Source organism: Cynocephalus volans, unplaced genomic scaffold, assembly GCF_027409185.1.
Source record: "Cynocephalus volans isolate mCynVol1 unplaced genomic scaffold, mCynVol1.pri scaffold_35, whole genome shotgun sequence".
In the NCBI taxonomy this organism is placed as follows: Eukaryota; Metazoa; Chordata; class Mammalia; order Dermoptera; family Cynocephalidae; genus Cynocephalus; species Cynocephalus volans.
The window spans coordinates 1,931,512-1,958,308 of NW_026902463.1; the positions used below are offsets into that span (position 1 = coordinate 1,931,512).

At 48.9% G+C, this 26,797-nt stretch overlaps 1 pseudogene; it reads right to left on the reverse strand.

Annotated features, from left to right (window-relative positions):
* Window positions 1-5,420: 5,420 nt before the first annotated feature.
* Window positions 5,421-21,110, reverse strand: LOC134369090 (histone-lysine N-methyltransferase PRDM7-like; annotated as a pseudogene).
* Window positions 21,111-26,797: the final 5,687 nt, after the last annotated feature.

Consider the following 26,797-nt stretch of genomic DNA (forward strand, 5'->3'; position numbering starts at 1 on the left):
TGCGTGGGCTCCTTGAGTCTGGGATCTGATTTTACTCTGTGTGAGCCTGCCAGGGCCACCATAACAATATCCTACAGCCTGGGCAGCTTAAACGACAGACATGTATCACTTCCAGTCCTGGAGGCTTGAAGTCTGAGATCAAGATGTGGCAGGGCCGGTTCTTCCTGAGGCCTCTGTCCTTGTAGACCCTGTCATCTCCCTGTGTCCTCACATGGTCATCCCTCTATGTGTGTCTGTGTCCTAATCTTCTCTTCTTATAAGGACATCAATCCTATTGGATTAGGGCCCACCCTTGTGACCTCATTTTATCTTAATCACCTCTTTAAAGACCCCATCTCCAAACACAGTTGCATTCTGAGTCACATTCTGGGGTCAGGACTCCAACACATAAGCTTTGGGGAGACTTGGTGTAGCCCATGCACCCTTCTTAGGGCTAAGATGTGTGCTAGTCCCTCTCACCTCAAGTCCCATGGGGTGATGTGGTGGCTTGGGGGACACTCCATGTGCAGGGATTGGAGTTCCAGCTGGGAAATCCACTGACACTACTAATCCCATGGTGAGGGGGCCAGTCCCCTCCTGAGTTGAGCAGTTCTGGGGTGTCTTCCATCAGGCTGTGTCACCTTGACCTACTGGGGTGCCCATGTGACCCGCCCAGGAGTGCTTGGCGTCAGGAAGCTAAGGGGAAGCCTGAGGAGGACCTCAGGGCTGTGTGACGTCCCCCCCAAGAGACGCTCAGCAAACATGGGGACCCTCAGGAGCTGGGAGTTGGGGTGCCCTAGTCTGACATTTGATCCGGGAAGCCTCATGGGCCTGGGTATGCGATGCTGGGGGTGAGGAGTGTGTTGGGCAGTGACACAGGTGGGGGCTTGATGGGGCTGTGGCTTCAGGTGATGTGAGTGGTGGGATTAGATTCTGGAGGAGGAACCGTCAGGAGCACTAACGTGCAGAGCTGGGGCATGAAGGGGAGTGGGGGGTGGGGGACAGTCCCTATGTCTGGCTCAGAGTGACGCCCCGGGATAGGCACAGCAGACCCCATCTCTGTTGTCTGGACACCCCTTAGCCCCCAGGGGAGGTGGCCACTTGGTGGCTGCATAGATACACCTGGCACTGGGGAGAGGAGCCCAGGCTGGAGGCGGCAGTGCTTGTGTCATCAGCATAGCGATGACAAGGAAGGGACGAGGGGACGTCTGTCACCAGCAGACCCCGAGGGTGGTCAGGGGCCATCCTGGCTGAGGCCGGTTCTGAGCTACACACGGCAGCGGCCTCGGTGGCTCGAGCCTCTCAGTTCAGACGCGTCACGCCTCTAAATCCAGCTGCTGTGAAGTTGCCATGGCGCAGGCTGGTGGCTCAGAGGGCTGCTCTGCTGTGCATCGCTGGGGTGGGGGGCAGCAGAGGCGCTCTGCCCTAGGGAGGGTCTAGCGGTGTCAGCACTGCCTCCTGGCTGTGGGACTTTCCGCACGTGCTGCGGTTTCCACGGTTCCCACTCTGCATGGCACTGTGTATCGAGGAGGCCGCCCCCTACCTCCAAGGTGTCCACGGCCTGTTTGGATGACAGAAGCAGGGCAGAGAAGCTGCTGCTTGAGCTATCCAGGGGAGCAGCTGGATCCCAGCCCTCTTCTCAGCCCCTGAGCCCACAACGGTGCTGCCGCAAACGGCCTGTTTATCTGACTCTCCAAAAACTAAATAGCAGGTTTTCACCTGTTCCCAGCTGCAACAGGATTTCAGCAAGGCTTGGGGGAAATCCTGATCTCCAGGGACAGGAGAACTGGGATAGATTCTCTCCCCCTCCTCCATTTCCCAGACACCTGCAGAATAAAAGAGTCATATATTTTTTTTTTTTTTTTTTTTCCTGGAGGACCTCTTGGGAGAACTTAGGGGAAAAACATCAGGAAAATCATACTTTCAAAAAAAAAAAAAATGAAAGAATTAGTTCATGACTCCAGCACCTTAAATATCATGAAGGAACTTCTGGGAACCAGCAGTGAGTGCTTGATGAGGACACGTGATTTCATCCCAGAGAGACGGTGAATCTTCGCAGCAGACTCAGAACCTACTTACAGCACGCCTGTGGCATCGCCAGGGCTAGACTGGGCTCTAGGTGTTTAGGAGTGTAAAGGGCAGTCTGCACATGAGTTTCCAGGGGCTGCCACAACAGAGGACCACGGGCCGGGCAGCTCGAACAGCTGAAGCTTGAACAGCAAGGTGTCCTCTCTCACCGTTCTGGGGCACAAGCACAAGGTCGAGTGTCAGCAGGACTGGCTCCATCTGAGGCTGTGGGGAAGAACCTGCCCCATGCTTCTCTCCCAGCTTCCAGAGGCTGCAGCGGCCTTGGCTTGTAGATGGCCGGCTTCCCCCGTGCACGTCTTTCCTATACCCAAACTTCCTCTTTCCGTAAAGACACCAGTCGTATTGGATTATAGGCCCATGATAATGACATCATCTTACCCTGATCGTCTGTAAAGACCCTATCTCCAAACAAGGTCATATTCACAGGTACTGGGGATTATGACTTTTGGGGGAAACACAATTCATGCCATACCAGTCTGCCTTTCAAAGATATACAAGCAATCACAGATATACATAATAATATCAATAGCTAACTTTTACTGAGTACTTACCATGTGCCAGACATGGTGCTAAGCACGTTACACTCATTCATTAACCCTGCAACAGCTCTGTGAGGTAGTACTATGGGCTGAATTGTGCTCCCCCACCCCAGTTCATAAGTTGAAACCCTAACCCCCAGTAGCTCAGAATGTGACTGTATGTGGTCTCACAGTGATAAAATGAGGTTGTGTGTTAGGGCTGGCCCTAATTAAATGTCCTGTTCTTATAAGAAGAGGGAATTTGAGAACAAAGAAGGGATGCTTGTGCATAGTGAAAAGACCACGCGAGGACACAGGGAGAAGAGGGCCTCACGAGAAACTGGCCCTGCCACACCTCGATCTTGGCCTGCCAGCCTCCAGGACTGTGAGAGGATAGAGCTCTGCTGCTGAAGCCCTGTTCTTGGTATTTTGTTATGGCAGCCCTGACAAACTCGTACAGGCAGGAACATATACTCTCCCTGTTCTTCTGACAAAGAAACTGAGGCACAGAGTGTTACCAACCGGCCAGGCTTGCCCTGCCCTCTCGCATTAAACAAATGACCTCGAAGTCCAAAAGCTGATGCAAGGATTGGAAGGTTTATTCAGATTACACGTATTCAACTAAATTTCTAACCAAGCAAACAAACAAAGAGAAAAGAGGAGCAGTGGGGTCCAGTTCAGCCTAGTCCCAATCTGCGGGGCCAACCTACTCCATTAACAAGAATTGATAAAAGCAGTTCTCCCCTTTGTTTTCAGCATAAAGAAGAAAAGTACCAACTAGATTTAAATCAGAAAAACAAAGCATAGCCAGGAGCCCTCCACGGTGCACCTGTACAGACGTGGATACAATCCAGCAAACAGAAGAGGGCCGGGAAAGTCAGAGAAACGTAAAGAGAATAAAGCATTGACTTGTCAGAACTTAGGCCAGGGACTCCAGGAGAGATCTGCCAGCAGCAGAGACATGGGAGCAAAATAGTCCCAGTGGCCACTTGCCTCTTGCAGCTGGAGTCCTCTCCAATGCCCTTCCAATTTTTGCCAGTGATTAAATTAGGCTCTCAGATTCCAAAGTCATAGAAATGAACAATGTACCCAGCAGTAAAGCAAGCAGCGCTTTATTAAAAAAGGAGATGGACTTATGCATGAGGGGTGTAGCAACAGTAAAGCTAGCCCCCCCAGGGGAGCTGCTCAGGGTCTTTTTATAGGAAAGGAGTTAAGGGGTGGCAGGCAGCATCACTGGAGGTGGTCCGTTCTGTTCTTCCTGGTTGTGTCATGGGTGCATGCTCAGTAGGAAGTGCTGTTCATCATTGTCACCCCAGGAGGGTCATTGTAGCAGTCACCTTGATACTTTGTGCACAGGTGGGAATTCCTAAAGCGGTCTTAGGTTAAACTGTAACTTTTACAATTATAGTAAACAAGCCACTCAGGAAATATCTGTTTCCTGTCTTATGTCAGTCTGTTTTGTCAGGGCAGCCAATGGGGTAATCATTTGCATGGAGGGGTCTCATGACTGAGGAGTGGAAAAGTAACAAAGTGTCTTCTGCAGGGAAAATGGAGTCAGTTTGGTTCACAGGCTTAGCCTTACTGTTTCAAGAGAGGTTTAGTGACTTGGGTCATGTGGTCAGGACCCGACAGGAACAAGGCCTCTCTCTGCAGCACACACACTCTGGGGTGCTGTGCTGCACTTCCTTAGACTCCCTGGAAAAATGTGATTCCTCAGTGCACCCTCAGTGTGCAGGAGCGTGAGTGTGGAGGTAAAGCCCGTTTCAACCATTTTAAGCAAATGGGCACGAGGCGGAGGAGTATGGGATATGTTGTGGAATGAATGAAGGGCCAAGCCCAAGAGCGAGAGGCAGAGCTGGCCGCAGAGATAGCTGGGTGCGGAGTGGATGCACTAGGCTTTGTCTCCTGTTCCCCCTACTCCCTCGGAGGAAGACCTGGCTCTTCTCCCATCACAGATCATGTGCCACACCTCACAGTCTGTGATGAGGTAGATTGATTTAGCTAATGCCATTTTTACTGTTCGAAAAGTGTCCTTGTTTGAACCCACCCCCCAACACCTATGGTGAAAATTGAAGCTTAAAAATTGCCCTGTTCTTACAAAAATTTTAAATTCTGCCTGCCTTTGCTGTTTCCTGCCTATGCTGTCCCTGACTAATAAAACCAAGGGCTGTTTCTGGATGTATCTAGACAACCTGAGGAGGAAACCGCCCTGTGGAAGTTTTTGCTGTCCCTAAGTGATTAACTGGCTTGTCTTGGCTTCTGTAACCAGCTGGCAGGAGGCCTCGCGAAACCCTCTCCCTCCTCACACTAGGAGGAAACGTGTGTGACTATATGATTTTCTTGCCTGTGTGACTATGTGCCTTTAATAGACCCTTTCAATTTAAACTCAGGGCTCTTCTCTTACCAGAATATCTGGAGAGACAGTTGCCGGTAAAGACCCCCTTTTAAAATTCTCATTTGGGCGTTCTGTTTCCTTTTCCGTGCGACAGCCTCACCACAAGTCCAGCTGCGGAGAGACTGGGATCCAGGGTGATCAGATTCCCACGGGGCAGATTTCCACTGGCTGCTGCCAGCCCAGCACTGTGGGAGTTGGTGTTTAGTGGGTGCAGAGTCTCAGTCTGGGAGATGAGAGAATTCTGGAGAGAGACAGTGGTGATGTTTGCACAGCAGTGTGAACGTGCTCAATACCCCTGACCTGGACACTTAGATGGTCAAGATGGTCAGTTCTATGTTACGAATGTTTCACCACAATAAAGATTATTCCTTAGAGAGAGATACTGACGGGTGCACTGAGAGATGGGCTTAGATGGGCCCCACTTGGGTTGGGCCCCAACCTTAAGCCATGCAGCTTGCGAGGCGCCGTGGCTGGGCGCTCGCAGGGGTCAGTGGCATGGCCAGGGAGGTCAGTCCCCAGCCCAGGATGGCGCAGGCAGCAGAAAGGCGTCCTGGCGAGGGATCATCCCGGGGCTGTCCAGGGCCAGGGGACCCTCGGGCTGCAGCAGCGAGTAGGACTAATGGTCCCAGAGGGAGCGCGGCTGTGAGGGCGTCGTGTCCATCCATACTCGGGTGGCCACACGGCAGAGAGCAGGTGTCCGCGAGAGCCCTCCTGACCGACGGGCGGAGCAGCGGACCTTGGGTCGCGGTGCGTGCGGCCCGTCTCTGGACCCTGCGGGCCGGGTCCACACAGCTGTGGGGCGGCGAATCCTGGAGCCCGGGAGCCAGGGGCTCGCAGCCGCACCGCAGCGTGAGCCCCGGGGACGTGCGCCAGGCGAGGTCCGGGGCGGGAATAAGGACGGGGAGGGAGCCAAGTAGCGAAAGGGGCAACCGGGGTGCCGCCCAGGGCCAGGCTCTGCCAGAGGCTGCGCGACGGCCGCCGTGAGCGTCCCAGCGCCCGGGCACCGCCGCGCGCCCCAGGCCACCTGCTCGCCGGGGCCCAACAGCCGCGCCGCTCCCCCCGTCCAGCGCCCCGCTCTCTGCCGGCGCCACCCGGCCCACCAGCCACACCCGCCTCACCCGCTACACCCGTCACCGCTCGGCTTCACTCGGCTCCATCCGGCCCACCCGCCACCGCTCGGCTCTACCCGCCACCGCTCGACTTTACTCGCCACCGTCCGGCTCCGCTCGGTCCCATCCGCCAGCATTCGGCTCAGATGGCAGCCTGAGGGTGGGGTGCAGGTGTAGGTCCTGCAGAGCGACAGCTGAGGGGCAGATGTAGGTGCCGCAGAGTGACAGCTGGGGTGCAGGTGTAGGAAGTGGGCATCTGGCAGACAGGAGGTTTGCCCCTACTTTAGCTGGTTCCCGAGTGTCCCCCTTGTGACCGCATCCTTCACCCTCTCCGCGAGCCAGATGGAGCCTGTCAGCAGGTGGGAAGCCGAGCGTGCAGGGCGTCAGCAGTCCAGGGGATCTGCCATCACCGGACAGGGGCTACCTGAGCAGAGCTTGAGCCACGACGCCAGGTGTAGCGGATTGAATCGTGCCCCCCCAAAACTCATTGCAGCTTGAATTGTGTCCCCCAAGTTTTATGTATTAGAAACTTGGCCCCCACTGTGACTGTTAAGAGGGTGAGAAATCCTATTAGGATAATTGAAAGGAGGAGCCTTAAAGAGGTGATTGGATTCTAGGACCGTGCAGTAGTGAATGGATTAATAATGGTGGTCAGGCGTGTGGTTCTGAGGGCTTTAAAAGAAGAGAGAAAGAGTCTGTCTGTCTGTCTGTCTGTCTATCTCTCTGTCTGTCTCTCTCTCTCTCTCTCTCTCTCTCTCTCGCTTCTCACCATGTGATCTGCTTGTACCCACCGGCTGCCTGCCACTTTCCTCCTTGAGTAGAAGCAGCATGAGGCCCGCGTCAGATGCAGCTGTCCCAGAATCCTGAGCCAAATAAACCTCTGTTCTTTATAAATTACCCAGTCTCAGGTATTTCTGTTATAGCAACACAAAAATGGGCTAATACACCAGGGTCTGTGACTAAATTTTGCCACATATTGGCTGAGTTCTTGGGTAATTTGCCAAGAAATGGAGATTTTTATAATAGTGTGCTTATGTACAAATATATCACTCTGTATCTCTCACTGGATAATTCTCTCATTATATGAATATCTTACTATATAAATATCTCAGCACATATAGCTCACTGTATGTATCTCTCACCATATGAATATCTCACTATAACTATGTCACTATATATTTCTCTCACTATATATATCTCTCACTATATATCCCTCACTATATGAATTCCTCACTATATATATATATCTCACTTTATATCTATCACTGTATATCTCACACAATCAAATTCTGCTCTCTTGTTCTTTTCCATCTATCACAGTATTATCGATGTCACTGGCTGCTTCTGAGTTTATGTGGGTTGACACACATGGAGTTTAGGACAAGGTCAGGCAGATGTGCTCAGTGTCAGCTCTCCGAAAGTCATCAGCTGGGGGACACTGGGGTGAATTCTGAGATGTGTGATGGTTCCTGCCCACCTCCGGGCACCATGGGTACATTGCTGAGGGTCAGATTGGACAACGGGTAGATTGTGGTGACAAGATCCACCCAGGGGAATGTGGGTGCCCAGACACCTCAATCCCAACACCCGGCATGGTCCTGTGACTGCCATCCCTGGCTTCACTTCAGGCGCTCTGGGGATGCTTCTTTTTTCATTCTGGCAAGTTGATTTGAAATTCTTATGTGGTCTTCATAGGGTTCAGGGCTACCTGTGATCCATGTGCAGGCCCCTTCTCAGTCTGGCTTCCACTCTTGTCTACTGAAAGGAAATAGGCAATGTAGACAGGGTTGTGATTCCCGGTTGGAAAGCAAGATACAGGAGTTTTGAGAAATGGTTTCAGCTCCAGAGCTGTGTGGCCCCGAGCCCCACCCCAAGACCCCAGGGGGTGGGTTCTGTTGATGGGAACTGCAGGGACAGGGAGGCCAGTATTGCAGGGGTTAGTGTTAGGATTACGCTTCGAGGTTTAGGGCTGGATATCATGGTTGTGGTTAGGGTTGCTTCTCAGGTTACCTCAAACACTTCCTTACCCTGAAAGGGCCCAGGCAAGCGCTTCCTCTACTCAGTCGCATTTTTCTAGGATCCGAATTGGCTCCAGCATTTTGTTTAAGATTCCCCATATGACCTTGTGATGTATCCAATGCAGTCAGTCTCCAGCATGTTGTTTAAATCCTGTAACCCTGAACCAGCAAGTGGATGTTTCGGCAACCTTTGATTTCCTTCCTCAGCATTCTGAGCACAGCAGGACAGCCATGACACTTCTGCAGGGATGACTTTTGGCACTTTTCTTAGAGGACTTAAATGCTGTTTTTGCGACTCTGGGTTTCATCACAACTTCATTGCTTGTGATGCACTTGCCAACTCCAGGTCTGCCTGGCTTTTTCTGTGAACTCACCACCTCTCTGTCTCTCTCTCAACAGCAGAGTCTGATCAGAAATTGGCTCCCACGTTGAATGCTGTATGACAGTCACAGCCCTAAGGGGCACAGGACTTCAAGTCTGGGCCTGTGTCCTGCCCACCTAGCTCCCTTGAGTTGTGCCTAGACAGGGCCTTGAGTCACGTGGGGCACCCAGGCCAGGCAGTGCCCCTGAAGCTCAGAGCCCACCTGGCACAGGATCATCAGCTTTCTCCCCTGTGCCCGCCGGCCTCCCGCTGAAGACACACTCAGTCTGTGCAGTGACCTGGTTTTCTTCTCTGTGTGAGGGCTCACTCCCAAGAGGGGACAGGGACAGGAGGAGAAGCAGGGGGTGTAGTGCCATCCCCATCTCCCCCCAGCTCTTCTGTGGAACCCTGGCCCTGGATACCAGCCTTTTATACCCCGTCCTGTGTTCCCCAGCTTCAGACAGGTCACAGTGGAGTCCCGAAAATGTTACTCCCATGACTCCATCCATCTACGACCTCCTAGAGCATTCTCCTCCTGAGTCTCCGCCCAGGCAGACTTGTCCCATGACTCCTTCCCTTTTCTAGGCCCCGCCTCCCTCTCCCCCATTTCAGAGACTTAATTTTACAGGTGGAAATTTTGGGACTGGGGGAGAGGACCTACGCAGGAGCATACCCTGATTATATGTAGGGCAGCCTCAAACCCAGATCCCAGCAGTCTCCCACCGCCCCCCCTTGCACTGTTTCCCGGAGCTGGAGGAGGAGGGACCAAGAGCCCACAGCTGGTGAGGGCTCTGTCATTAAAGGGTTTGGGACCACCCCACCACTGAAGCCCTGCTCTGTAAACGTGCCCCAGATCCTGGGGCTGCAATTGCCCCCTCTGCTATGATACCTGATACCCAACCTGATGACTGGACCCATAGAGAAGAAGTTGGGGCCTTGGCCAACTGGTTTCCTGACTCCTTTTCCTTTTCTCTTGAGTTCCCACTCGTGTCTGTGCCTGGCTTTCGCCTCTGAGGCTACAGAGATGGGGGTAACGGGAGAGACCATGGGGTGCTGGTGGGGGTGGTCCCCTCCCGACCCATCCCTGTCTCCATCTCCTCCCCTGGTTCTCTCCCTAGGCCCAGGAGGTGATTTAAGTGGGACTTGGTTCCCGTGAGACCCGGCTGAGAGTCTGAGTTCCCGTGGCCTCCCGGACTCTCTCACCTTCGGAACTGGGGACGAGGTACACAGCCCGTGCTGCAGGTTTGTGTGGGAACAACGTTTATTGGAAAAGGAGGCCAGAAGAACATAGAGGGGAGCCATGTGGGACATGGAGGGGATCTGTACCTGTCCATAGCCCGTGAGCCCTAAAGGAATCCCGGCCCCCACACATTTTCTGCCTCGTCTCTGGTCATGAAAGTGGAGGGTGTGTTTGATTGCTTACATCTTTTTTGACACTACTGGGGAAGGCAAGAGGTCAAAAGACGTTCTCTGAAGCCCCCTCAGAGCTGGGGCGTGGAGGTGTGTGGTGGCCACCTCTCTCTCTGTTGAGATGTGGTTTTATTGCTGGGGTTCTCCCTTGTGTGTGTCCTCTGGTGTAGGATGAGGCCTGACTTGTTACTAAAGCCTCTCCCACACTCTCCACACTTGACTTTTGCAATTCTTGAGATTCCTAACCCCACAAATAATTTGCCTGTGTCCTCTGGATGCACTTTCTGGCCTGTTCTGGAATCTTCTTGAGAACTCCCCATTAGTCCTTTGGGTGGGCTGGAAAATGTGTTTGAAATTCTCCTCTGCTTTGTCCTTTTATATAAGGGGTTGGACCCTTCTTTGACCCCTTGACCTTCAGCCTTGTCATTCCAGCTGTGTGGATCAGAACGTTGCTGCTCCTGATTCTGACCAACTGGATGGAGATTCCCTGGCTGGAGAAGTTCTCTTGCAGATGTCCCTGGGAAGGTCTGAGAGGAGTGATTGTGTTCCACATGTTGCCTGAGGAATTTCTGACTGGAGAAGGCCAGAGGGCTTAAAGAACATGGGTGGATCTCTGGCTTTTGTTCTGCTGAAAGAGGAAGTTTTTGGTTAGGCGAGATGTAGACAACACTGTCTGGGACATCTGCTTTGTTGTATGGTAAGGCCTGCTCCCCTAATCATTCCTCATGTGGTAACGCCTGCTGTCTCCCACCGAGTGTTCCTTTATAGTCTTTTTTCATTCCATTTTTGTTCTCTACATCTTCCTCAGAAACCCAGAAATCCTAGGTCAAGGGCCTTGTCTATGTATCAGCCAAACCAGGGACCTTCAGTAGCATCAGAGGCAGCTTCAGTCTTTATACAGAAGGAACTGCAGTGACTTTGCCACACACACTACAAGTATCTTCTGGGTCATATCATATCGTCTTCTCCCCCTAATCTCTGGGTACTTTTCCTGATAGAGCATCTGCAGCTATTTTATTCTACTGAGAAATAATAACTGACTTTGGATTACGTAGATGGTGATAGATTTTGGATGTGTTGAACCCTCATAACTCATGTGAAATTCTGATCCCCAATATGGCAGTGTTGGGAGCTGTTTGAGTCATGGGGGGAAGATCCCTCATGAATGAATTAATGTTCTCCCTGGAAGGTGGCAGTAGTGAGTGAGTTCTCACTCTATTAGTTCCCACGAGAGCTGGTTGTTTAAAAGACCCTACCACCTCCCCCATCTCTCTTTCTCATGCTTCCTCTTGCCGCTTGTACCTGCCAGCTGCCTGCCACTTTCCACCATGAGTAGAAGCAGCCTGAGGCTCATGCCAGATGCAGCTGTCCCAGTATCATAAGCCAAATAAACCTCTGTTCTTTATAAACTATCCAGTCGCAGGTATTGTGTTATAGCAACACGAAAAGGGGCTGTTATGGATGGACTCATCCTTAGTGACTTTTCTTATGAGGGGAAAGGGATCTATAAAGTCAGGAACCACTTCGTCTGGAGATGCACAAATGTAGAAGGCAGTGTAGAGTAGTGGTTACAGAACACTGAATTTGAGTTTCCCCCGTCAAAGACATTTAATTGAGTACTCTTGTGTACCTGGTTCTCCATCAGGAAGTGGGATTCAGAGTGGTCCAGTCCCCCTTGAGTAAACGACACTGGTTCCTGCTGCCTAAACTAGATTGTGAATTGCTTCTCTCTCTGTCCACAAATCATAAAATGAAAATATGTCCTTCCTTGGGTGACACGCCAAATATTCCTACTTGAGTTATTTCATTCAGTCTTAGGCCATTTCAAATTTAATAGAAAGTTCTGTTTTAATTATATCCCTAATCAGACTTCTTATCTCCTGACTCCCACCTTTATCCAACCCACCATCCTCTCTTACCTGGAGTCTAAAGTGGCCTCTGATGTGATTACCCACTGCAGTTTATTTTCTGAAAATTAACCAAAACTCCACAATTGTTTCCATCTTAGGAAAATCCCCAGTTTCTGGGCAGGAATCATGGGCACTACATGTCCAGGCTTCTGTGTATCTCTATGACCTCTGCTCTCTTCTCTGCTTCCTTCACCTGGGTGGTCTCAGCCATTTCTCAAACACCCTCACGCTCTCCTGCCTCAGGGCTGTTGCACGAGCTGCTCCCTCTGCCTGGAGTCCTTTGCCCACAACTCTGCACCTCTCAAATGTTATGTCCTGAGAAGAACCCTCCCTGACCGTCCCTTGTCACACCCTCCCTCCCCTCATGATAATCTCTAGGCTCTTTTCTGGATTAGTTTTCTTGAAAGCACGAATCACTGTCTGATATGCACATGCCTGTGCGTGTCTGCGTGTTTCCTTAATTCACGTGTCAGCTGCTCAAGAGCACATATTCTGATCATCCTGTTCTGTGTGTATTTCCTGTTCCTGGAACATCGTCTGGCACAGAGTAGGAATTCACGTGACAACTAATTGAAATAATGAATGAATGAAAAACAACATATGCATGTTATTTAGAAATATGGAAGAAATTAAGAAACAATTAAAAGAGCCAGATGAAACTGCCTTGATAAAAGAGCTGGTAGGTGCTTGAGACTTGTTCTTTGTCTCTAAGCCCGTTCGGACTATATGTTGTTATATATTTTTCATATAAAGAAGTTAAAAAAATAAAATGAGAACAGAAATTTCAAAATATAAATTGTCCCTAAGAGTCAAAGGCAAATGAAATGAATCCTTAATTTCAGAAGCACCTGATTTGAAATTTTTCCATCTTTCGACTGCATTTTACTCTACTTAAGAGTTGTACCATGAAAATTCCCAAGGAGAATTCTTTCTCTTCTGTTCTATTTAAAGAATAATAGTGGTGCCCACCTCTCCCTGCTGTGAGCTCTTTCTTCCACTTGCTGTCCCGCTTGATACCCAGCTCCTGGCCATATTCATCCCCGTACCAGACCAGCAGTTCACAGCCCGGCCTGATGACCTGGCAAGTTCGATAGAAGATCTGCCCGTGGTATTGAAAGGCCACCAGGTTCTGCTCCTCATCATCCCGGGCACAGTTCACATACCTGGGGTTGAGGCAGACAAAGGGACAGAAAATAACAGGCAGTGAGTCTCCACTACCTGCCAGGGCCATGTTGGGCTTGTCACCAGATGGTCAAGGCCCCCATGCTGTGACGGGCCATGCCGTTACCCTCCTCCAGGAACCTGCTGTTCATACCTAAGCCTCTTTCTCCAAGTCCTGCTTATGGTGCTCATCCTGCCTGGAATGCTTTTCCCCCCCTTGCCTACTTATCCATTCTTCAAAGCCCAATTACAGACTTACCTCCACCTTGATTGGCCATAAAACACTGACTTCTCACTTCTCTAAACTCTCAATCGATTTCTGCTGATAGCACAGAATTTGGTGTTTGATCAATCATGTACTCCGCTTCTGGATTAGCACACATCATTCTTTACTCACCCCAAGTCTATCTTCTTTTAAGAGACCTTTCTCTAATCTCCCATAGATTACCTAGGTGCCATTCACCTGCCTCCCTGGGTTCCCATAGAAACTTAGAGGTCCCTTTGTCCTAGCATGGAAATACAGAATAATAACAGCATGTCCATATTCTTATCTTCTAATAAAATGAGAGTCCCTCATGGAAAGGGGCTGGTCCATGCAGCACAGAGGCCCGTGACCACCCTGCAGCTCACTTCTCAGGCTTCAGGTTTTAATTTCATTGAAGCTGGCAAGATTTCCTGCCCTCACAGATTAAAGGTCCCTTGTTTTAGGTTGTCTTGGCCTTGTGTACTTCTCCTATAATCAAATGTTTCACATCTCCGCGCAATAGTCCTCCACGAGGGCATGGGTTGTGTGATCTGTTCATGTGATGTACTCCATTTTCTAAACAAGAATATAGTAAGTGCTTAATAAATGCTGATTAGATAAATTAAAGTGCGAATCCAGCGTCCCCAATGAATCTAGGCTCCTCAGGGTTTACCCTGGTGCCCCGATTTCGGCTATCATAGAGATTTAGTTTTTTCACTAAAAAAATGGTAATATTTATATTTTATCTCTTTTTTCCTAGATGTTCATAATATGAAAGAACATTGTAAGGAGAACAGAGAGTGTAAAAATCATCGAGGGAGGCATGCTGAGGAGGAAAGAAGCCGAGCTTGAGAGAGATGAGTGTCCCTGCTGGAACCCGAAACCTATTGGCCTTACCTCATCCAGTTGGCCCGAGATTTGTCCTTTCCATCCACATACTCATAGCAGTTTCTCCCCTTGGTGATCTGAGTTTCAGAAAAATAAGTTAGTCATTTTGGGGTTGAGGGGCAGGTAATAATCAGAATTATTTTATTGTACTGTCATCGATGCATTTTGAGCCTGCATGGATTCAGCCACCAATGGTGGCACATGCTGTGTACTCCTCAGCATCATCTACACATCTGAGTTGATTTGTCCAGTCAGAGCTGAGGCCCCATAGGGAGAATGCACTTTTTCTGTCTCTGTGCCACTTTTCTCCGGCTCACCCTCTGACCTTTAAATAGGAGTTCCAGGTTCATGCAAAGACCACTAAGTACACAGAGCTAACCATGTTGCCAGTATCCATATTCTAGCATGTAGAAGGTGATGTCCCACCAAAGGCACAGAAGGGATATAGGAAGCCAGAAGATGGGGTAAGATAGGCCCTTCTCACCATCCAGGAGTAGCCACTGTTGGCTGCCTCTTCATCTTCTGTGATCGGGCCCTCAAAGTGGCCAAAGTGCAGACCCAGTGGAAGATCGGATGCCTCATTCCATACTCCAAGCCCGGCCTCAGGGATGCCCGACGGCCCAATTCTCAGCCCAGGGGGCAAAGTGAGGGCTGAGCGGTTGGGATGCCCCTTGTCCACTGCACTGTCCTTTACAAATGTAGGGGGTCCATGAGCCACACAGCTGTCGATGAAGAAGTCCTGGCATTTCTCACAATCTGGAGGCGAGAGCAGCAGGGATTTGGAAAAGTATAGTGCATGTTCCTGGATATAAAGAGCTTCAGAAAGAGCCCAGCAGTTACATAATTTAGCCTCAATCCTGTATCCCAAGCCACCAGAGTAAAGGAATGATTTGGGGTCAAACAACAAGATAAAATTATTCTACCGGGATATAGCCTTCTCCATGAGTGGGCCAAAAGGGTCACTTACACAGGTAGTCATCATCCTGAGGCTCATCGACCTCTTTGTATGACCGACCCTTTCTTTCTCGCAGGCTGTACACCTTCACTTCAATCTCCTTTCTCTCGAGTTCTACATTGGAGAAGAGTAAGTGAGTGAAGTTAGGAGTCTGGAGTGTTTGTTTCTGTTTTTTCAGAAGATGTGAAATCTCTTACCATCAAATTATTATCTATCCTTCTACATACTCTGGCTCCCCACCCCTTCAGTACCTCTTAACTATTATTTCAGAGAGACTAAGACTCCACACTGACTACAGATGCATAAGTCAATTTTAGTTTCTGGATGCCCATGATCAGATTGAACCTCCCAAACTTTCTACTTACAAAACAGTTCATTCATGCATTTATTTATCCACAAAATATTTGTTGAGGGTGCATTACATATTAGGCATGGAACAAAGGCATGGATGTACAATAAGAAAAAGTGGTCTCTATTATCACAGTTGTATGTATCAGTTCTTTTATATTTAATTTAATGCTTTTAAAACATATATGAGCTATATGTGTTTATCTTCATTTTACAGATTAGCTTTAAGGAGTGCAGAGAATTTATAATGTCTGCCCAAGGCCCTAATGATTCTGCGTGGATTAAAACAAGCGTGTGACTTCAGAGTTGGTGTTCCCACATGCTATTCAGTACAGTACCTAACTTCTGGTCTCAGCATAGTCCAGCTTAAGTGCAGGCCTATTGAAAGTCTACGCCACATATCTAGACCATACTCACCAACTTTTCTAAAGGACCTAGAGGGGATAAAGTCCCCAAATTATTTTCTCTTACCCAATTTTTGTCTAGAGTGCCGTCTGGAGGTACTTGCTTCTGCAGGAGGGGACACTCGTTTCTGGGCCTTCTCTGAGTCACTTGTGTTCAGGATATCTGTTGTTCCGGGCAATTTCTTCAAACTAGATTCATTACTTAACAGTGCCCTGGACATTCCCTTTAATGTGAGAGTCACATATTAAAAACCAACATACATTTATTTAGTTTCTTAGGGCTTGCAACATGTTTTCACATGTAGGAGTTTTGTTCCACAGTCCCTTGAAAAACCTGGAGTGTCTGAATACCAGAGAGAAAAGGAAAGGCCTGATTGGGTAGTGACTCCAGGACTAGAACCCATGTCTTAAGGCTCTTTTCTTTCAACTTTCTCTATATACGTGAGAGTGAGGGAGGGAGAATATTTTGGAATACTAGCAGGAGACTCAACCAGGTCTGTGAAAGAAGGAGGTAGGGGCTTATAGAGAAAAAGAGGGGATCTTCTATGAACTAGTAGACTTTTGATGGAAAGAGAAATGTAGAAAAGCACAGAGGGTACAACACACATCTAGAAAATGAACAGTGAGGTTGGGAGGAGAAGAAACAGTTGGTATAAATGTATGCAGACAACTAAGAAAGTGATGCTAAGAGTTGCAAACTGCCATAACCAGGAAGGAATATTTAACTTTGGAATTGAATGAACTGGTTCCTGTACCAATTCTACTTAAGGAAGGGTGTACTATTAGTTAATTCTACTCAGCTTTCTGATCCACAAATTGGCATGCATTCTCATTCTTAATGGTATAGTGAACATGAAATGCAATAATGTTCACCAAAGTGTTTTGCGAGTTGTTAAATACAGTGCAAACATGAGATTACTAATTTCTCTTATAGTCCTGACATCGATTTACCTCCTCAACCATCTCTACAGTTGAAATCTAATTCAAAGATATTATCTTCAGCATTACTTGACCCTGTTACACGTATTTTAATTTGCAAAACTTGGAATCATTCAGAAAACATTCAGGGGGCCCTCAGGGGCTCTAAGCCTCGCCTGGGACTCCTGAGAAAAATCGGGTATGGACCATGCTCTCAAAGAGCTCACAATACAGAAGCAGCAGGCTAAATAAATGATTCGAAACAGCATGACATTTGCCTAATTTGGGCCCAGAGAAAGGAGTAATTACTTCTTCCTACAGGGAGGAGAGTTTAAAATCAGTACCAGGATGCATTTCTACTGGATAGTGTAAAGTACATGAAGTGCTAAGTCATTTTCCTATCTGTTGTTTCTCAGTCAAACCTCAAACTTCTCAGGGCCTGGAGCAACTTTCTCACATCTGAATGCATCCCTTGTGAGAGAGTAGGAACTTTCTCCGTCTTCCTCTGGGACCGTGCGCAGTGCAAATTGACTGTATATTTGCAAGTTTCCCTCAGAGTGTCTTAGCGTATCTCTCACTTAGCACAGCAGACAAGAATTAGGTTGAAATAATCAGTCCGATGAATAATGTAAAGGTGTCCGGGTAAGGCAACATGAACTTTACAAAACACGAAAGTTTTAATGAGCTTGTAAGTACTTTAGAGAATGAAGGAGTATTGGATTAGACTGAACCACTACTGACTGTGATCTCAAACATTTCTGTAGCTCAGTTTTTTCATCCACAAAATGGTTATAGTTATAGTTGTAAGGTTTGAGTGAGTTTATTCATGTAAAATGCTTAAAATAAAGTCTGAAATATTGCAAAAATAAAACGAGTGGTAGTGATTATTGTTGCTCTTCTTATTAACTCTTAAAATGATGATGTCAGACATTGTGCTGAAGAGATCAGAAAAGAAAGGCAGCAGTCCTAGGATACTCGGCACATTCTCCTTCCCTTCCATGTGTTTGGATCTTCCATGAGGAAGATTGACTTGTCGATAGGATTTTTCAGTTACTCACCTTCTGGTGTTTACTCTGTCCCACTCTGAAGGCCGCCCGAGGAGGTTTGACTAAAAGGTGATGAGAAATCAGTGTTTCGGTCGGTAAATATTTCCCAGCTCAGAAGATTCTCATTAGGGACAGAGAATTCTGAACTAGAGTGACAATTCCAAGTATTATCCACGGGTGATTTGAAAACGGTTTCTGAAGTAACATTAAGACCTTTGCTTCTATTGGAGGCATTGCTAATTTTCTTAAAATGTTTTTTTTTTTTTTAAATTGAACCCTGTATCTTGGTGTTAACACCACACTCTCACCAACTGAGGTAAATGGTCACCCACGACAAAGCAAAGAAAACAACACCAAACCTCATCTCTGCTTCTTCTTGTGTTCACAAGGTTTCCATTACATTTATCTTTTAAAAAATGAATTGGCTTAACTTTCATGGAAAAACGCTAAACAAAACCACACAATGGAGGAAAGGACAGTCTCTTCAAGAGACGGTATGGCGAAAAGTGGATCGCCATATGCAAAAGAATGGAGATTGACCCTTATCTTACACTACATACAAGAATAACATCAAAATAGATTAAAGACCTTAATCTAACACCCAAAAGTATAAAACTCCAAGAAGAAGACATAGGAGAAAGCTTCAAGAAATCGAATTTGGCCATGATTCCTTGGAAATGACACCAAAAGCATCAGTGACAAAAGCAAAAATAGACAAAGAGACTATGTAAAGCCTGAAAACTTCTGAGCACTGAAAGAAAAAATCAGTGGAGTGAAAAGGCGACCTACAGAATGAGAGAAAATATTTACAAACCATATGTCTGAAAAAGTGTTAATACCTAGAATATCTAAAGAACTCCTACAACTCAACAACAAAAAAAACTCAGTTAAAAAATGGGTGCTATGACTGGATTTTGCTCCTCCAAAATTCATATGTTGAAATTCTAATTCCTGGTGTGATAACATTGGGAGATGGAGCTTTGGGGAAGTAATTAGGGTTAGATGAGTTCATGAGGGTGGGGCCCTCATGATGGGAATAGTGCTTTTACAAGAAGAGGAAGAGAGAGATTCCCCCCAAGAGGTGGAAGCAACCTAAATATCCATCAACAAGTGAATAGATATAGAAAATGTGGTATATAAATACAATGGGCTATTATTCAGCCTTAGAACATAAAGAAACCCTGCCAGTGCTATGACGTGGACAAACCTTGAAGACATTTTGATAAGTTAAAGAAGCCAGTCACAATAAGACAAATATGGCATGGTTCACTTATATGAGGTATCTAAAGTAATCAAATTCATAGAAACAAAGTAGAATTGTTGCCAAGAACTGGGGCAGGAGGAAATGGTGTGTTGTTGTTCAACGGGTGTAGCTTTAGTCATGCAAGATGAAAAAGTTCTAGCAGTTTCTTGCACATCAGTGTGTATATAGTTAATCATATCAAACACTCAAAAATTGTTAGGAAGGGTAAGTTGCCGTTGTGTGATTTCTCATAAGAAATCTCAAAAGGAAAAAAAAAATTCTTGTAGAAATCCCACAAGATTTCTCGATAAGAGACGATAAAGTGACTAAGGTGGGGATCAACTGAGTGCAGATAACGATGTATGACAAACCATGGGGTTAGTCATGTCTTCTTCTAAGACCGTTGATCCAGTGACTGACCTATTAAGACATTAGGGTTAGAAAGCTTTTTGGTGGATTTACAGTTCAATGAAAGTTTAGTTAATTTCCCGCTGATTAATTAACAATGTCTAGCAAAACCAGTCTTTCTTTTATTACTTTAAAGAATGATAAACTTTAAACATATAGAACAGTGTGGAGAATAATGCTGGAAAACCTATAAATCCATCACCATCCAGTCCTATTTCAACATTCGGACACAGCTGATGGAAATGTTTTCATTTCGACTTTTTATTTCAAAATTCAAAAATAGACATAAAACAGACAAAAGAGCTAACTATGACGCAGTGAAGCCACCTGCCAGCCCTTCCTCCTTCTCTTGTGATAATAACTTCTGAGTTTGGTATTTCTTACTCACATTCAGATTTTTATACGTTTAGCACTTATTACTGTATCTGTAAATAAAATATGTAATTAATTTACAGGTTTAAAACCTTTATATGAATAGCCTCTTACTGAATATAATGTATTGCACCTTGCTTGTTTGTTGAACATTTACGCTTTTGAGAGAACATGGTCTCCTTTGTTAACTCCTGAGATAAAGCCGAGACATCAACCCAGGATGGTTTCAGGAGGTCACCTCTAATTCCTCCTGGCCCCTCACCTTTCTGTCGAGGTGTCCATTCTTCATCAGAATCCTCAGTGTCATCCACATGGTGCTTGGTCTGCCTTTGGTGACACAGGAAAGCTGGTTGAGAGGCTCCGACACCTGGAAAGAAGCCAAATCTTTGTCCTAAAAGGGAAGTGGTGAGAGGAGGAACAAAGGGTGGTGGCAATGGAAAGCACCACAAAGCCAGTGTGGCTCAGCGCGTGCTGGGAGAGTCTTGAACAAGGTCAAGATGTGAGCTCTGCATGACTAGTGCCGATACTCGGCTGTGCACTGACAAAAAAAAAAAAAAAAAAAAAGATGAGGAAGAACAAAATTTCCCCTCCAGATTTCTCTCCATACAGAAGGGAACTGTGGGCCCATGCAGCTGCCTAAGAGAGAGCCAAAATAACACGGGGACAGAAGACCTGTTTTATATTTCGCAGGCCGGTCTGCAACCAGCACTTGAAGTTACCTAAATTAATCAGCACATTATCGTTCCTTCTCACATTCCTATAGTGAATTTTCTCCAGTTCTCCCATCTCTGCCCATTCTTCCTTGGAGAAGTATATGGGAATGTCTTTGGAAGCATCTTTAGCCTAGAGAAAATAACATAGTTCATCAGTGATTTACTGCACACATCACAAGATCGAGTGGGGCCTTTCCTTCTGCCTTGTAATCTTAACAATCAGAACATAGGCTGGGGTCTTGGGGTGGTCTCTGTGAAACAAGGATAAAGATGTTCATTACCTCCCTCCCCAGATTGTGTTCTGTTTGAGAGAACACAGCATTTTCCTAGCTCTCCCCAACACAGAGAGTTTGATTCTTGTCTCCTTTTCTCCCTCATGTCCCAGACAGGACCAATTGTCCCCATTGCATGCACATGCACAGCCAGGGTCACACAGAGTTGCAGGCCACAAGTCTGTGGCCCTCCAGACACCAGCTGCTTGTCACTAGTACCCCCTCTCCATCCTTCGTACAAATCCTGCTTGGAGCTTCGCTCGACTTCCCCCACCTCTCACCATGGGCTTCCACCCTGTTCTCCCTGCATCTCCCTCAGGGTTCTCCTCCGGGGAGCTGTTGGAGCTCATGGTGCCGGGACAGGATGGCAGGCCCTGCTCCACCTCCAAGGTAGAGAAGGTCCCGTGAGTCTCCCAGCTGCAAGGCCAAAGCTCCTGTGGAAAGAGAGGTTGTTGAGAGGGGGCCACAGCCCAGACCACTGCCCAGAGCCAGGCTCTGTCTTCTCCACTTGGCCAGGGTGTCCAGACCAGGAAGATGTGGGGACCCTGCAAGGACTGGAGGGCGTTGGGGAGGTCTGGGGGCTATTGACGGGATGGGGGGGTCTCTGCTGGCCATCACAGACCACCTAATGTAAGCTGTTTTGTTTCAGTTCCCCTGCATCTTGATGCATCTGAGGAAGCGTGGCAAAGGTGACTGAGGGTCAAGGCTACGGGTCTTCAAGGGGATTCCTGAGGTGTGAGGGCTAGGGGAGTCCCATGGAGACCTTGAGGGCCCCTGACTGGTGGGACTCAGGTTACCCTGACCAGCGGGGCTCTCCTCCAGCGAGAGGAAATGAACATTTCTCATAGGAAGTCTTCCGGGATCTCCACCAGGAGATTCTGGAAAAGTCTGGGAGTAAAGCAGCCTGGATCTCTAAGGAGCAGCAATCCCTCAGGCTGAGGAGATTGGGGGTCTCCAAGGCCAATGAGATTTGGGGTCTCTCAGGCTGAGGTTCTGGGAGTTTCTCAGGTCGAGGGGATTTGGGGTCTCTCAGGCTGATATTATTTGGGGTTTTTCAGGACAAGATTTTGGGTCTTTCGTGCTGAAGAGATTTGGGATGCTCAGGTTGAGAGGCTTTGGGATTCATCAGGTAAAGTGAATTTGGGGTCTCTCAGGATGAGAGGATGTGGCATTTTTGAGGCTGAGGAAACTCGGGGTCTCTCAGGCTAAGGAGATTTGGGGTCTCTCATTAGGGGGCATTAGGCTCTCTGACACTGACGTTATTTGAGGGTCTTTGAAGCTGAAGGACGTTTCCAGGCTGAGCAGGATCTCTAAGGTTGGGGAAAATTGGTCTCTCTGTGGCTGCGGTATTTAGGGTTTCCCAGGCTGAGGGGGTTGGGGTGCCTTAGGCTGAGGGGAATTGTGATTCCTCAGGCTTAGGGTGTTTGGGCTCTAAGCATTAGAGGATTTGGCGTTCCTGTGGGTGAACGGTAGATTTGAAGGTGTCTGAAGCTCAGGTGCGTCGGTGTCTCAGGCCGAGGGGGTTTGAGGTCAGTCCAGGTTAGCGGATTCGAGGTCTCTTGGGGATCAGGGGATCTGGGGTTTCCCAGGCTGAAATTTGAAGGTCTTGGGCTGAAGGTTTACAAGGGTTTCTTACTGCACGGCAAAGACTTCCCGAGTTCCTGTCAGTCTCCCTGGCTTTCTCCTGCCGCGCGGCCCACCCTGGCCTGGCGCCTGCTCGGATCCTCTCAGGAGAGAGACGACCGTTGAAATGGCCACGCAGCCGCCGGTACCACCAAACCGCCAATCCGAGCTCCCGCCAATAAGCGATCAGGAGGGGATAAAGGGGCAGGGAGTAGGGCGGAACCTAAACCTGTCAGTAATAGGAACCACTTCTTTCCCGCCTGGTGGACGATCCTGACCAAAACCTCAGGCATTCGCCACTCTGGGTACTGCGCATGCGTCAGTCAAGAAGCCTCGAGTCCTGAAGAGCAGTCTCTCAGGTCGTGACCAGCCTTACAGGCTTGTCATGAGGCACATATCTGGCTCTCAGCACTAGCGTAGCCTTGCCCCGCGGTCCTGTCCACAGGGGATCTCAAAGGGGTTAGGGTTAGGAGTTATGTTTTGGGTGAGGGTTAGGGTGAGGGTGAGGGTTACGTTTAGGGTGAGGGATAGTGTGAGGGTTAGTTAGGGTTAGGTTAATGGTTAGGGTTAGGGTGAGGGTTAGGGTTAGGGTGGCTCCAGAGGAGGATCCTACCTGCCACTTCCAGCTCCTTCTCAATTATGTTTCTGCAATGGGGAAAAGAGATAAATCTCCTGAAAACAGTGACTGATGTAGCTCCAACCTCTCAAAGAGGTGGACCCTTCCCACAAGTGTGGGCTGTGTTTAGTGACGTCTTCCAAGAAGGACATCATTGGGGAGAGAGTCACTGAACAGGGACACACCTGACAAACACTCTGCAGCCAGGTGGCCAGGATTGGCGTCCCCAATGGAGGGTCAGGTTGGCAGCAAGTGCCTTTGACATGAGGTGCTGAGGGGGACACCCTGCTCTGTGGTCTACCCCCAAAACCCTTAACCCCGTGTCAACCTGAGAAAATCTCCAGACAGAGGACATCCTACAACCATTGGAGCAGAAGAACTACACGCAGTCATAGCCAAGGAGCCTGAGACGTGAGGACTTTACGTATTTGTTTCTTCTGGGCATTGGGGCAGGAGGCCTTCAGGGAAAGCTAGTGAAATCAAACGAGGTGAGGAGTGACAAGCATGTAACAGTGTCGGCCCTCCAATGGGACAGGTGCCTACACTCACATCACGGGTGGACTGTGGGAAAAGGTGGCCAAGGGCCAGGGGCTACCCACTCCAACATCTGCAAGTTTTCTGAAAGTCTTAAAGTTTTCCAAAGTGAAAAGATTTTTTAAAAGCTTAAGTAACATCCAAACAAACCCCAAAACCTAGACATGAAGACCCTAATCTGTAAGTGGCACCTGTTTCTGGTGGCAGGATTACACGTGGCTTTTATTTTCCTCTCTTCTGTGTTTTCCAGACTTTGCATAAGGAACCTATGTACAGATACTTTTAAAATGAAGAAAAGCATCCTTTAAAACATGAAATCATTTAATTTTTTTTTTAAAGATTTTTCAGAAGGATTAAACAGCTGGAAGCTTTGAATGAGGTGTCAGTGGATGGGTGGTCACACCCGGCACTCACCTTGTCCATGGATCTGGAGGGGCAGAGCCGGTACCTGTGGCCCCGGAGACCAGTCAGGCACCGAGTGGTGGTCCCCGTGTCACACAAGCAGTGGCCTAAGCGAGTCACGGCGGGTAGTGGGTGGGATCCGGACGCAGGGGCGATGGGTGGCCTCAGCAGCCCCCGTCCTCAGGTGCCCGTCTGAGACTGCACGCGGGGCAGCTCCTGCCCCCACCAGCCTGCAGTGACCGTGCAGGCCATCCACGGGTGTGGGGTTGGGGTCGGACTCACCTCAGCTCTGACGTGTGGCCCGTCCTGCAGGATCTGATTGTCCATGTGAGGGATGTGAGCCACCCCGAGACGGAGCTGCAGAAAGCCAGCGTGCTGTCTGCCCTGCAGGGCCTAGGCCTGCTCGCCCCGCTCCTGGACTCCATGGTGGAAGTGCACAACAAGGTGGACCTGGTGCCTGGGTGAGCCAAGGACCCAGTGCCGGCTGAGCATCCCGTTCCCCAGGTGTGGCCAGCAGGCGGGCAGGGGTGATCTCAGGACAGTTCCTCGTTCCCAGCCTGGGGTTTGCCTCCGCCTCTGCCACCTCTTTTCACTCTTCCATGTCCTAACCATCCGGTGGGGCTGGTGTCTTCACCTTGCACCAATTGAAGTGTCACAAGCCGGCTGTGGGTGGGTGACAAGGGGACCCTCTTCTCGACAGGTCATCCCTGAGGCTGAGCCGGGTCTGTGTCCTCTCTGGGTCTGTGTCCTACCCTGGCAGGTACAGCCCCACAGAACCAAACGTCCTGGCTGTGTCCACCCTCCTGGGGCATGGGCTGGAGGAACTGAGAACTGAGCTGGAAGAGGCGGTTTTGAGAGCCACCAGGAGATGGGTCCTCACCCTCCGTGTCCGCCTGGCAGGGGCCCAGCTCAGGTGAGCGGCCTTGGCGGGCGGGAAAGGGTGATGACCTGGGTCCCAGCGCCAGGCCCAGAACTGGGCCTTTGGGTGTTTGGGGAGAGCCACAAAACAGGCAGAGCACCCCCAGCTTTAGATGTGCAGGCATCAGCTGGGATTATTTTTTTTTAATTGATTATGCATATTCATGGAGCACAGAGCTATCCCCTCCTGTGCCCAAGATGTGATGATCAGATCAATACTCTCAGTGTGCCCCTCACCACAAATTGCAGTTATTCCCTGTGTCCCCACCCAACCTCTCCCCAGCGTCCCTCCCCCTGCCCCCCTCCACCCTGGCAACCCTAGGTCTGTTTTCTGACTCTGCAAGTAGCTGGGATGTTTCTGAAAGGACCTGAGCTGTGTTAATGACTCAGCCTGCGTACACCAGGTGCCTAATCTGTGCTCATGGAAATTCTTGGGCTACATGCTGTACCTCCCTGAGCAACACAAGGAGGTCTGAGCAGGGGCTTGGGGGTGACTAGGCTGTCCTCCAGGGTATTTATGCTGAAACTGACCAAATGGGTGGAGGGTCCTCACGGTCTTCATGGAACGTGCTTCTCCGTCCCCAGCTGGCTGTAGAAGGAGGCAACTGTGCAGCAGGTGGACGTGATACCTGAGGACGGGGCAGCCGATGTTACAGTCACCATCAGCAACGCCACCTATGGCAAATTCTGGAAGCTCTTTCTGGAATGAAAAGACACCCTCGGCCAGCGAATCGCATTTTTCCAGCATCAGAGCAGAGCAGGCCACCTCCGCCTGTGTGTGCCTTGGCGTCTGCTGCCAATGACGACACCACGGTGGGGCTGGTGTCACCTCGGAGTGGGCGGCTGGAGTGTCAGCTCTGAAACATCCAGGCCAGCCATCAGTGCGTGGCAAGAACTGGTTTCCCTCTGGGATGTTTCAGTGACGAGGTATTAAAAGCTTTGTTCTGAGGTGCCTCAACTGGCATTTCTAGTTCTTTCAGCGCGTGCTGGGCACCGGGTGTTCACGGACTCAGAGACTGCCCTGCTGTCCCCTTGCTGGTGTCGAGACACAGCCCAGAAAGCTCCCCACAAAGGTAAAAGAGAAAGAAAACAGTTTTATTATTGGAAAAGCAACAAACCAGGAACACCGCTAAGAGATCGCAGAGAAAGAGAGAATCTCACCTTCCTAAATGCAGGTGGATACAGCCCATCACATACACATCCATTGTCTTTACCCAAAAGAAAAGTGAAACTACTTGCATCTTTTCAAGGAGTGGGAAATTACCTCTTAGAGCAAAACTCCAACGAAGGCAGGGAGACAGGGCCCCACTTAATGCTCACGTTGCACAGGAGGCTTCTCAGCTCCTGGAAAGACATTCATGGGATGCACAGCTGGCCCCAGGCTCATTCAGATTTTAAAGTGATCTGCAGAGTCGGAGACACTGAGGGAGCCCTGCGATGGCACGTTTTCCTAAGGAAATGCCTGAGAGAAGTCGGGTAGTGTCCTTTTTCCCTTTTGGCACTAAGGAAAAATCGTATTTTTTTCTTAGGTTTACATTCAACTTATAGTGGTCAGTGTTTTTGAGTTCCAGAATTCAGCATTCAGGGATAAGTTAAAAAAAAAAAAAAAAAAAAAACAAATAGAAATCTGTACCCCTCTCCTGAGTGTGTGAATGGGGTGCGTGTGAATTTCTCCAAAGGCGGGCCAGGTGGCCCTGCTGTACACACAGCCCTGCCAGACACACGGCCCCTCCTGTTCCTTCCCACTCCCCCCAGCTCAGTACCTGTCCTTCCCACACCTCTCACAGGTGAGGAGAGTAAGCTCCAGGGCTGGGGCCGTGTCCTGGGACCCACAGGTGAGGACAGAGCTTGCACGTGGTCCCAGCTGCACCCTCTGTCTAGCCCTTTGCCCCCAGCCTCACAGGGTGGATGACACGTGCAGGTCGCCCAGGCTTTACTAAGTGG